This window comes from Lissotriton helveticus, chromosome 7, assembly GCF_964261635.1.
Source record: "Lissotriton helveticus chromosome 7, aLisHel1.1, whole genome shotgun sequence".
Taxonomy (NCBI): domain Eukaryota; kingdom Metazoa; phylum Chordata; class Amphibia; order Caudata; family Salamandridae; genus Lissotriton; species Lissotriton helveticus.
The window spans coordinates 258,355,692-258,368,480 of NC_136068.1; positions in this window are offsets into that span (position 1 = coordinate 258,355,692).

Consider the following 12,789-nt stretch of genomic DNA (forward strand, 5'->3'; position numbering starts at 1 on the left):
GTGGTGTTCACAGGGGAGGTGGGGTCTGGTGTAGTTGGGGCGGTCATGGTGTTGAAGCTGTTATGGATGTCAGCGATCTTGCGGTGGAAGAAGATGGGCAGTGAGTTGCACAATTCTTGTGAGGGCGGTATGTCATTGGCGTTGGCGCTGGGGTTGGAGAGTTCCTTTACGATGCTGAAAAGCTCTTTGCTGTTGTGTGCGTTGTTATCCAGGCGGTCTTTGAAGGAGGATCTCTTGGATAATCTGATGAGGTGGTGATGTCTGCGGGTGGCGTCCTTGTGGGCTGCGTGGTTGTTCGGAGTAAGTTCGTGGAGCCATATCTTCTCCAGTTTCCGGCATGCACGTTTGGAGGTCTGCAGCTCATCGGTGAACCAGGTGGCTCTCTTGCTGGCATTGTTGTTGGAGGGTTTTTTGAGTGGGGCGATGGGTGTTGGCGCAGTCGTCGATCCACTGTCTGAGGTTGCGGGCTGCGGTGTCTGGGTTGGTGGGGTCGGTGGGTGGCTTTTGGGCGAGGGTGGTGATCAGCTGGTCTTGCGTGACTTCGCTCCAGCAGCGGTCTCTGTTGGGTGCGGAGGTGCGTGGTTGGCTTATTGAAGGTGAAATGGATGCAGCGGTGGTCGGTCCAGTGGAGTTCGGTGGTGTGGTCGAAGGTGGCGTGGGTGCCTGTGGAGAAGACGGGATCCAGCGTGTGGCCAGCGGTGTGGGTGGGTGCGGTGACGAGTTGTCTGAGGCCGAGGTTGTCGAGGTTGTCGATCAGGGTGGCGGAGTTGGTGTCGTTGTTGTTCTCGAGGTGGAAATTCAGGTCCCCGAGGAGGATGTAGTCCGTGGAGGCGAGTGCGTAGGTGCTGACGAGGTCGGCAATGGAGTCGCTGAATTGAGCTCGTGGTCCAGGGGGTCTGTAGATGAGTGTTCCTCTGAGGGTGGTGTTGGGGTCGGTGTGGATCCGGAAGTGCAGGTGTTCGGCGGTGTTGAGGGTGTCGTCTGCGTGGGTGGCGACCTTGAGGGTGGACTTGTGGATGATGGCTATTCCTCCTCCGATTCAGTTGGCACGATCCCTGTGGGTGATCTTGTAGCCGTCCGGGATGTCGGGCGCCGAGGAGTCGTTCCACCAGGTCTTGGTCAGTAAGGCCACGTCTGGGGCGGAGGTGTCGAGCAGATCCCAGAGCTCGACGGCGTGTTTGCGTGTGGAGCGGGTATTGGGGAGTATGCAGCGGAGGTGGTTGGGTCCAGTCCTTGGAGGTTTGGTGGCTCTGTCGCAGGGGAACCTGCAGGTGTGGCAGGAGAAAGGTCTGTGAGTCTGTTTCGGGGCACATGGAAGCAGGTGTGGTTTCGGCCGGCGTTGAGTGCGTAGAGGGTGCTGGCGTCGTAGCGGAGTCTGGTGTTGTGGCGTTCACGGGGTCCAGGGGTTGTGGCCCTGGGCGCGGTCCAGGCGCGGATGGGCGCAGACGTGCTTGCCTTTGGCGCACCCACTGCGCGGCTCCATAAGAGGGGGATAGGGAGGGAGGAGCAGCTGGTAGACGGAAGCGGGGTGGCCAATGGGGAGCAGGCGGGCCGGCCGTAGGGACGCAGCGTCGGGAAAGAGCGGGAAACGGCGGGAAAACAGGCTGTCGGCTGTGTGGTGGCATGGGGAGCAACCTGCCTGCGAGCAGGGTCAGAGGTTGCCCTGCATTTACTGCATTCCCAGCTCGTTCTTCCAGATTGTGACGCTCAACGCATGACGTCAACATATTTGCATTCCCGATGTTGCCAACTGCCATTCTAGACACGTCACAAACGGCGTTGCCTAGAAACTTCTGCTCTTGCTGAGTTTCATTTCTCATCGTGTGTCACCGTATTTTCATTTCTTGCTGACACACACAGCTCTATGATTATCATTTCAACATCGTGTGTCACCGGTTTTCAAGCTCTCGCTGACACTCACAGCTCAAACTATGTTATTAATTTTTAAAGTTCTGTGTATCAATCTACATTGTTTTTAATATTATTATTAATTTTTGATCAATCAACATTGTTTTTTTTTAAGGCTGCAACTCACAGGCACATACTTCTATTATTTTGTGTGCCATTTTAATACATGGAGGGCATTGGTGCTCCGCCCCTATTTTTAGCTACTCCAAGAGAATCTCCTTTGGAGTGGAAACAGTGGAAAGAATGATTAGAAGCCTACATTGTGGCAATTGGGGGGATGGTTACACTGACAAACGCAAACTTGCCTTATTAAAACATTGTTGAGGCGCTGAAGGAAGACGAGTATTAAGCCATTTACCCCCCATACCTACAGATAATTTCAGTGAAAATGACGGTGATGTTTTTGATAATGCCATCAAACAACTTGACAAACAGTATGTGAAGAAAATGACTGAAGTTGTTGCGCGACACAAGTTTCTAAGCAGACAACAATTAGCCAATGAACCTATTGACATTTTTGTAAATGACCTAAGACTTTTGGATGCTAAATGCAACTATTCTTCTTTCCATGATCAGATGGTATGTGACCAGATGGTACATAAAGTAGCTGATGCTTAGTTGCAAGAAGAATTACTTGATGGCAATCCTTTCTGCTGACAACGAATAGAGGAACAAGCCCTGTGCGGAGGAACTGACCTTGGACCCTGGGACTTGAACTGTGCCCTCTCGTGCCTGCTCCGGTGCTGCTCCACGCATCGAGCTGTAGGAGGAGGCGCTGGGTGTGAGCTCTGTGCTGCTGGGGAGGACAACCGGCTTTGCTGCAGGGTGGAGCGTTGCGCAGCGGGGACTCACTCTCCCAGGAGTCCCTGCTCGACCACAGCCACCTGGTCCGCGCCCCCTGTCAGCCACGCCCCCAGGCGAATAAAACTGATTTCATCACCTGTGCCCCAGTGACCGATGGGAATCCTTTCTGCTGACAACGAATAGAGGAACAAGCCCTGTGCGGAGGAACTGACCTTGGACCCTGGGACTTGAACTGTGCCCTCTCGTGCCTGCTCCGGTGCTGCTCCACGCATCGCGCTGTAGGAGGAGGCGCTGGGTGTGAGCTCTGTGCTGCTGGGGAGGACAACCGGCTTTGCTGCAGGGTGGAGCGTTGCGCAGCAGGGACTCACTCTCCCAGGAGTCCCTGCTCGACCACAGCCACCTGGTCCGCGCCCCCTGTCAGCCACGCCCCCAGGCGATCACACACTCCCTATATCCGGCTCAGACTGCTGACGCGCGGGACGCGCCGGGCTAAGCCCGGGCAAAGGGCGGGCCCTCTGTGGCCCTCAGAGGCCGGAGGAGACCGGACTGGACCAGGACCCCTGTCTAATTTGCACTGTGAGGTACACACACTTCGCTGACTCTATCTAGTCTTTGTTATTGCTTGCTAGTAGGAAAGTGTAATTGTATTGTCATCAGAAGCAAGGCATTACCACCATCAGTATACCCTAACTGTATTGATCATCTAGCAATGTCTAAACAAAAACAATCTGTTACTCCCTGCAACACGATGGACAATTATCTAGTTCAGGTGGTGGCCAAAATAAATAATGAACGTAGGTCCTCGCTGGGTCTTAGTCCAACGCCAACAGTTACTCCATTGGAGACCCCAACGGTGAATCTTCTGGAGTTGGATGATATTAACGAAACTGTAGCATTCTCCCAACTTAGCACTGACAGCCCTTTGTTGAATGCTTCCACTAATTCAAACTTAGACATAATAGTGGAAGACGATTTGGTTGACCTACAAAAAGAAATAGAGCTAGTTGAGGATAAATCCCCTCCTCCGGCGCCTGTTCCAGCGCCGAGAGTAGCCAAAGGGGCCAACAAATACCAACCTAAGCGAGGCGGGCTCTGCTCTAGCAGGAAAAGACCTGCCACCCCTCCCAGTAAAAGCACCATAGAAGAGGCAGGGAGAGATGATGATGGTAACATGTTGTGGGATGATGCCAATATTAAGAAACTTATGGGTATGTTGGACTCGAAGTTAAGTAGGATCATCAAACCCCTGATATCTAAGATTGACCACCTCACTGAAAAAGTTAATAAGCTTGAGGGTCTTTTGAAAAATACCAACGATAATGTGGAGGCCATACCTAACCAGGTTGTAAGCAAATTAGAGGAAAAAGAAAATAGGGACACTCAACTAGGAAAGGGGAAAGAACAAGTAGCCCCAACCCATTCCTCAATACCAAATCTAGGACTAGGTACACACACCTTATTAGACGATGGTCCCATAGCAAGACCAGTGACGATCGAGGAATCCGGCCTAGATGCTGGACCGGTGGAGCTAATCGTAGAAGCTTCACCTATGATCCTGGTCCTAGCTAACGTTCCACTCTTGAAATCAGGCCAGGTAGAATCTCCCCAATCACTACAAAATAAAGCTTTGCTCTGGTTGAGCAATAACATGCATATTTCTTCATGGGGCAAACAAAAACTGGCACAGGATTTGTTAACAGCAAGAAGAGTGAAGTGGATAGGGAGTAACACTAAAAGATTTGCGGGGGACTGTGTGGTACTAAATTTTAAGGGACCTGAAGTACTGCCTGAAGTCTTACTTAACCTATTTCCCCCCAACGTAGAACAGCAGAAATAATTCCACTCACACTGGTCTTCTTTTATAGCAGAAGAGGTCTTGTAGCAAATCCGAATATTCTTAGGACCAAGTGGTCAGTTGTGGGAAGTAGAAGAGGATGGGGTGTCCCAAATCTTGACCAAGGCTTGAGCATTGAAAATAGTTTTTCTGCCCTTTCTAATTTAAACAAGTGCGATTGACTGGAAGAGTTTAAATATGTGCAAGGGAACACTCAGGGGAGGAGCACAAACCTAATTACTGCCAATATGGTGTGCGCACAAGCTATTCAGCAGGCAGGAAATTGTAGCGAATCAAAAGATTCTAACGCAAGGGGAAGGGAAAACACTCTGCACAATAGAAGCATTAATCCCGAAATTGTAAGGAGCACCGGTAGGTTGTCGGAGCAGGACTCATATGACCAACTGAGTGCCCCCGCAGCGGTCTCAGAGGTTGTAACCACTTTGACCGCTGAGCCGGTATGCAGTGGTACAAGGTTAGGTCAAGTAGGGATTAAAACGGGCAATCCTATCCTGTCCCTTATGTCATGGAATGTTGCAGGCATAGCGTCTAAAATGGTAACTCCTGAATGGTGTCATTTTATTGATAATTATGATATCATTTTACTGCAAGAAACCTGGACTTTAAGCCCGGTTTTTCGCCAGGGGTATGTGAACTTTCATATTCCAGCAACAAAAAAACCGAAAAGGCCGTCCTTCGGGAGGGCTGTTGATATGGATACGTCAGTCACTGGACTGTACAATAATACAAAGATCACTGCCAACTAATGATATCTTAGCACTTAGAGTGCGATGGGGCAATGGCCAAGAAATTTCACTTTTCAACATATATGCTAGGGGGGTGGGGGCCGGAAAAACCTCAGAAGTAGTATCTGTCCTAGAACAGGAGCTGGAGCTCCTACCCCTGGAACAACATATCATGGTAGGGGGGGGGACATAAATTCTACCTTTGAACCCTTGGGTGAGGAGGATAGGACTATGACAGAGGAGGAGGATAATAAATGGGGAATAACCCAGCTTGAGGTGCCTGCCATTAAGAGATGGAGTGCAGTGGCCATCCAAATGAAAAGTCTTTGCCTGGCAAGAGGCCTAAGAGCGGCTAATGGGCGCACGCCCTCTGACCGCAACGGGTCCAGTACGTTTAATAACGGCCGGGCAACCAGCAGAATTGACTATTTCTTGGTAGATGTGAGGGACTTGAGCAAACTGATAGATATGGTTGTGGAAACAAGAATAGAAAGTGACCACAATCCTTTGTGTATGACTTTCCATCCATACCAAGGGGCTGTGGGGCATAGTACTCATGTGGAAAGGGTCACCCAGGACATAGTCTGCACAAAAAAACCAGCGCCACCTGAAATGGAATAGGCTTGTAGAAGATGTAGAGAAAATAGTTGACCTGAAGAGAGCAGTGATTGAGGAAATAAATGAGATAAAACCCCATGTTGGGAAGGTAAACTTCCAAGATCACATGATGGCGGCCCACACTAAATTCTTCCACAGATTACAGGCCTTTTTCATAAAGATGGTTAATCTTAGCAAGGGTAAAAAACATCTCCCCAGACTGGGTTGGTACGACAAAAGCTGCAGATTGGCGCGCCAAAGTTTGAGTATTGAACTAAGAAGGGGAAACACTGTTGCAGTTAGGAAGGCTAGGGACATATATAGATTAACACAAAAACAAGCTAAGAAAAGATGGGATGAGGAGCACTGGTGTGAACTCAAGCATGCCTGCGCAGCCAAAGATTCAAAGTTATTCTGGTCAACTGTAAAATGGGATAGGGGAGGTATAGCCGCCCAACCACAAAACCATGTCCCCAAAAACAAGTGGACCGAGTTCTTTAAACCTCAATACGCCCTTAGCCTAACGCAAGTCATTGACATTACACTTCCAACTGTGTACTATAATCACGAAGTGTTCAATGAAAAGGATGTTAGTATCGCTTTGGAGTGTGTAACGGGGGGAAGAGCCCCGGGCATGGACGGTATACCAGCAGACGTCTTCCTAAGCGATCGGAAGTCATGGTGCACGTATTTTTCATGGTTAGCCAATGCAGTGGCCATGGGAGGGGAAGTGCCTTCATCCTGGAAGGGTGCAGAAATTATCCCCGTATTCAAAAAAGGTGACAAATCCCTACCCAACAACTATCGACCCATCAGTCTCATAGATACAGCCCAGAAACTGATGGGCCGATCAGTGCAGAACAAGCTGCAAACCTGGATAGAGGATAATAACATCTTGTCGCCCTACCAAGCGGGTTTTCGCCCCTTGACTAGTTCTATAGATCAGGTCTTCTATTTCATGGCCATTTACTGGAGAAATGTAACATTAAATAAGGGTACCCTCTATGCCGTCTTTGTGGACCTAAGAACCACATTTGACTTAGTGCCTAGGCAAAAGCTGTGGAGGACTTTGGCCGAAGCAGGAATAAGCCCAGAACTTCTCACTCTCCTTGTGCGTCTGCATGAAAATAATTATGCTAAAATTAGGTGGGGGGCGCAGGGAGAAGTGACGGAGCCATTCCCAATAGAGCGGGGAGTGCGGCAAGGGTGTGTCCTGGCCCCAACACTATTTTCCATTTATATTAACGGTATTGTGGATTACCTGAACAAATCTCCAAGTGATGCCCCCAAAATTGCAGGCTCATATGTCCCCATCCTCATGTTTGCGGATGATACGCTTATATTGTCACGCACTCCAAGCGGTCTCCAAAAGGCTGTAAATGCATTTGGCGATTTTTGTGATAGTCGGGGCCTTGAGCTGAACACTACTAAGACAAAGTTTATGTGTTTGAATCGCCAGTCTACATTTAAAGGTGCAATTACTTATAAGGGCACTCCTCTAGAGAAAGTTGATGCTTTTTCCTATCTAGGAATAATGATACAGGATAATATGAAATGGAAGTCTCACATTAATATGGCAGTACTAAAGTTTAGCCAGCTTGCAGGAGCAGTTGCACTTAAACATAGAGCCTCGCTGACAAAGCCAATAAATTGTGCCCTCGAAATCTACAAAATGAAAGTCCTGAGTGCTTGTATGTATGGCTCAGAACTTTGGGGTTTCTCAAATCTAGCAGACCTGGGTTTAGCGGAAAATGGGTTCTTGCGTCGGCTGGTAACGGTCCCGCAAAGCACACCCACAATCCCATTGAAACTGGACCTTGGTCTGAGAAGCATTGAGGACATAGCGCGATTGCGTCCATTGTTGTATTGGAGGCGCCTGATGGTGACGCCGGAACTAGCCCACTATGCATCGGCATTGTTAGATGTTGTCAAGTCTGACCAATTTCATTGCATAGTTTGGCTGAAAGATCTGAGGGGTCTACTGGCAAAGTTAAAGCTGGACCATCTTTGGGGTAATATGGATGTGACAAAGTTTCCAACTAAAGCAAAACTGAAAGAAATATACTGGGAGATGGTGTATTTTTCAATCTATTGTGCTGGGTCAAGAGCTAATCTATCTGGCCGCTTTTTGGATATTAAAATGGTTCCATCCTGCGAAGCTTATTGGGATATAATTGAAAGGCCGCGTGACAGGAAGTTATACTTCCAATTCAGAGTCGGAACACTCCCAGTAAATGCTTTTAAAAAACATTGGTTTCCACCGCGGGATGAGAACTGTTATCATTGCAAAGACCAAATAGAGCATATCTCCCACTTGTTGTTTTGCTGCCCACTATATGCTAGTCCAAGGCGCAAATGGCTAAGACCAGTTTGTTTAAATCTGGGCACTCGCAGCCAGGCGACTGCACTGAGAATATTAGAAACAGATTGTTCGCCGCTCTTTGCAACTGCCGTAGCTACATTTCTTGGTTGGGCTTGGGTGATCCGCACTCGCACTTTATTAGATATTGTACCTGATTAAAAATACGGTTTTTAGGATAGAATTGTTTTTATCAAATTTATGAATCAAGTAAATGTTTTAATTGTGCATTGTATTCGACTGTCAATTGTTTAATATGTATTTTATTGTGAGTATTTTTAGATATAGTATTTATTTGTATAGTGTTAAGGAGGAACTGCTTTTATGACGAATGTCGAATAAAGCTTTGGAATTTGATTTGAAAAATTACTTTTGACTGATGAGTTATCTCTTTCCAAAGCTCTTGATATTGCCCATTGTTTTGAAGACATGAAATTAGGCATGAAAGAACTGTCAGAGAAGACAAATACCCCTGTTGAGGTGCATATGGTAAAGAAGAAAACCGCAGATGAAAAACACCAAAAATACATTTCTAAGGAAACCATCTTCTTCTAGCTACAATTTAGAAAAAAAAGAATATATTTGTTTCAAATGTGGAATTCCGGGACATTTGGCCACTGACAAAAGATGTCCCGCAATAAGTCAAGTATGCAGATATTGCAAATGACATTACTCTAGAATGTGCAGAAACAGGAACACATTTAGAAATAAAAGCATGCAAGTCAGGATCCCTAGATCAGAATATGTAAAAGAAGTCAATAGCGACATTGATGAATCTGAATTTCTATTTGCTGTATATGAAATTAATGATAATGGGAAAGATGAGCCATTTTGTACGATACTAATAGGCAATAAGGAAGTAAAAGTCATAGCTGATTAAGATGCAAAACACACTCGGATTGGTTATGAGTGGTTAAAGGAGTTTCCTGATGTACGTCTGCTTCCTCCTGACATCAAATTGGTGGGATACGGCAAAAAAACTATTGAAGTTTTGGGGGTTTTCTCTGCCGATCTTAGTTTTAAAGGTAAAACCATAACTGCTAACGTTTATGTGGCCAAAGAGGGATCTTGTCTTTTGGGTTGGCCACAGCAGAGAGACTTAATGCTCACATTAGACCCCAATCATTCTGATCAGGTGTTGGGTTATTCTGACATGATTCTTCAGGTTGGTAATGGTCCAGCAACGGAATGGGGAAAAATGTTCCCCAAGGTATTTTCCCCTCAATTGGGATTACATAAAAAGTTTGAGCAGAAAATCATTTTAAAACACAATGCAATTCCCAGAGTTCATGAAGTCAGGAATATTCCTTTACTTTTGAGCGATGCTGTAAAGAAAGAATTAGAAAGATTGTGTCAATTAGATGTCACAGAAGAAACTGAATCTTCTGAGTGGCTTTCGCCTGTTGTTATCATGCACAAACCTAACGGAAAGGTTAGGTTATGTGTAGACTTAAGAGACCTGAATGCTAACGCATGGGTGGATAGACATCCCCTGCCAAATATTAAGGAGTTGTTTGTCAAACTTAAAAGAGCCACAATATTTTCTACTCTAGATTTAGCAAACAGTATACTCCTTTCATCACGTCTGAAGGTGCCTTTAGATACAAAAGGATGCCTTTTGGGCTAATTTCAGCTTATTCTGTATTTCAGATGATCATGCATAAATTGTTCAAGGATATTAATAATGTTTTGTAATTTCAAGACAATATCCTTGTTTTTTGAAAAAATACACAAGAACACACTGAAACCTTACACAAGGTTGTATCTATTCTCCAAGACAATTGTTTAACTTTAACCAGGGAGAAATGCAAATTTGGGGTAGACTCTGTTCATTAATTGGGTAATTCCATCAGTAAGAAGGGCATTTCCCCCAAACGAAATGTAGTTAAAGCTATTGAAGAAGCTCCAAAATAAGGATCAGTTGAGATATTTTCTTGGTCTGGCGGAGTACTACGCCAAGTTAATTCCTTCTTTCGCAGACAGAACAGTTCACATGAGAAATCTAATGAAAAAGCACCAAATGTTTGTGTGAAATCTCAATTGTACCAATGAATTTTCCCATCTTAAAAAAAGCATAGCCTCAGCACCAGCCCTGGCTCCTTTTGATACTGCATATGAATCTGTTATCATTTCTGATGCCAGCAATGCTGGTATTGGGGCAATGCTTATGCAAAATCAAAAATGACATCTTGTCACCATTGCATTTGCTGCGAGACCCCTAGGAGGTGCTGAAGACAAGTATTCCACTCTTGAAAAAGAAACCCTTGCTTGTTGGTGGGGCGTTGAATATTTCCGCAAGTATGTGTATGGTACTGTATTTAAAGTTAGGACTGATCCTCGTCCTTTGGTAGCTTTATTCACGACTAAAGGTTGTGGGAAAACGACGCTTAGAATTGCTAGATGGCAATACAAATTAAAAGATTTTAATTTTAAGGTATAATATATTCCTGGTGTAAAAATTTACTTGCTGACTGTTTGTTAAGAATGCCTGTGAAAGATGATAGTGTTATCATGGATGATTGTGAATTTGAAAAAGTTGTGTCCATATGTGAAGTGTCTAAGGAGTGCATAAAAGAAGATCAGTGGAGAACGGTCTGTGATAATGATGAGGATATCAACAAAGTCATGTCTTACGTGAGATCATCCTGGCCCAAGAAAGCTGATTTGCTCAAAGCCTCTTACCTTTTCTTCAGGTTGCACAAGAATTGTCTATTGAAAATGACATTTTGATGAGGGGTTTACAATTGATTGTGCCTAGTGACCTCATCCAAATTGTCTTAGATATGGCATATGAAGGACATCCTGGTATGACCAGTATGAAGAGGAGGATTAGGAGTGAATTTTGTTGGCCTGCTGTTGATAGATGCATTGAAAGAAAACTCAGATCTTCTATTGAAATATAGTATCAGTGACAAGTCACAAAAAACCCTTGTTTATCATCACTCGCCTGTTTCTAGACCCATGCAACTGTGGGAATGCGTGTCACTCAATATAGCTGAGCCAATGTGCTTGGGACATAATCCTTTATATTGCATTGTTTTAATCGACCAACTTTCACAGTGACCTGAAGTTAAATTAGTTCCACGGGTTACCTCCAAAGTTGTTATACAATTTCAAAATGAGGTATTCGAGAAGGAGGGTTTTCCTGAATCGATACTTATGGACAATGGTGTGCAATTAACTTTCATTAAATTAACATAACATGTGTATTTATAAAACACACGTTCCCCCAGAGGTCTCTAGGCGTTGGATAACAGATGTTCATTGTTACCCAACTCAATGGTACTCATTTTATCGAACTCAGATGGATGGAAGGCTGAGTGGACCCGCTGGGATTTGAACCTGTGACCATGAGGTCGAACACAGGCCCCTGGAATGGACGCATTAGTCCACTGAGCCACTAGACCAGACATTTCTTAAGGGTCATGGTATTACACATGAGCGTTCTTCAGTTTACTATCCCCAAAGCAATGTAATTGTAGAAAGATGGATAACAGTATTGAAATAAGGATTGCAGCTTGCTATTAGCAATGGGAAGAATTGCCATGGTGCTATAAAAAACGACTCTGGAATTACAGAAACACTCCCAGGAGCGAAGGGGGTGTATCTCCCTTTGAAAAAATGGAGTGGTAGGAAGAGTTTATGCGATTTGAGTCAGAGATAGATGAGGGATCTAGTCTACAAAGAAGATTTAGTCCGGAAACCAGTTGTAGATCAGTCCAGTGTTATAGATAAAATGTCCTTCTGCTCTTTGCGAGTCAATGATTGGGTGCGTGTGAAAAAAGGTAGAATGGTGAGGACAGGTGAGGCTAGGTTTTCCGCTTCCATGAAGGTTGTCAGGGTTGGGAGACAAGTGGTGGAGTTCACAGATGGAAATATTTGGAGTTTTTCCAAAGTTGTGAAAGTGCCATGTTGGCTTTCTCCGGTTGAAGTTAACTCTAGGTCCCAGCTTCTGCGTGATCACAAGGCATTGAGTGAAAATATGAACTGGCGGAAAAGTATTCAACCCCGTCCCAGCTATGGGAAAGCTCATGATAATGTGAGACAGAGACATGATAATCTGAGACTAGCACCAATATGGTGCAAAGATTATTACATGAGTGTGTAAGTTCTATTTATTTTGTATCCCTTGTTGTACTGTAATTGGTGTTTCATGATTACATGTTACAAATGTTATGCATGTTTCTTCATTCATCGTTTCTGTAAATGTTCTGTGACAATGGGGGATGTGTGGCATCCATCAGTTCTTGGGTGGAATCTGGAACACTGAATGTGTGGTCCAGATTCCACAGAAAGACTGTTAGCTCAGGCTTGTTGAAGCAGCTTAATTGCTTATCTCTTGTATACTATAAATTATAGAAACATACCGGAGTATCCTGTTATCTATTTCCGAGGACTTCTCACCCTCCTTCTCTCACCTGGCAGCCAAAGCCTAGAACGACCTTCCCTGCACCTCAGGAACGCCGCATCAGCTCCAGGAATTCAAAAAAGTACTCAAGACATGGTTGTTCGAATCAACAGAAACCACGAAGCAGCTAGCA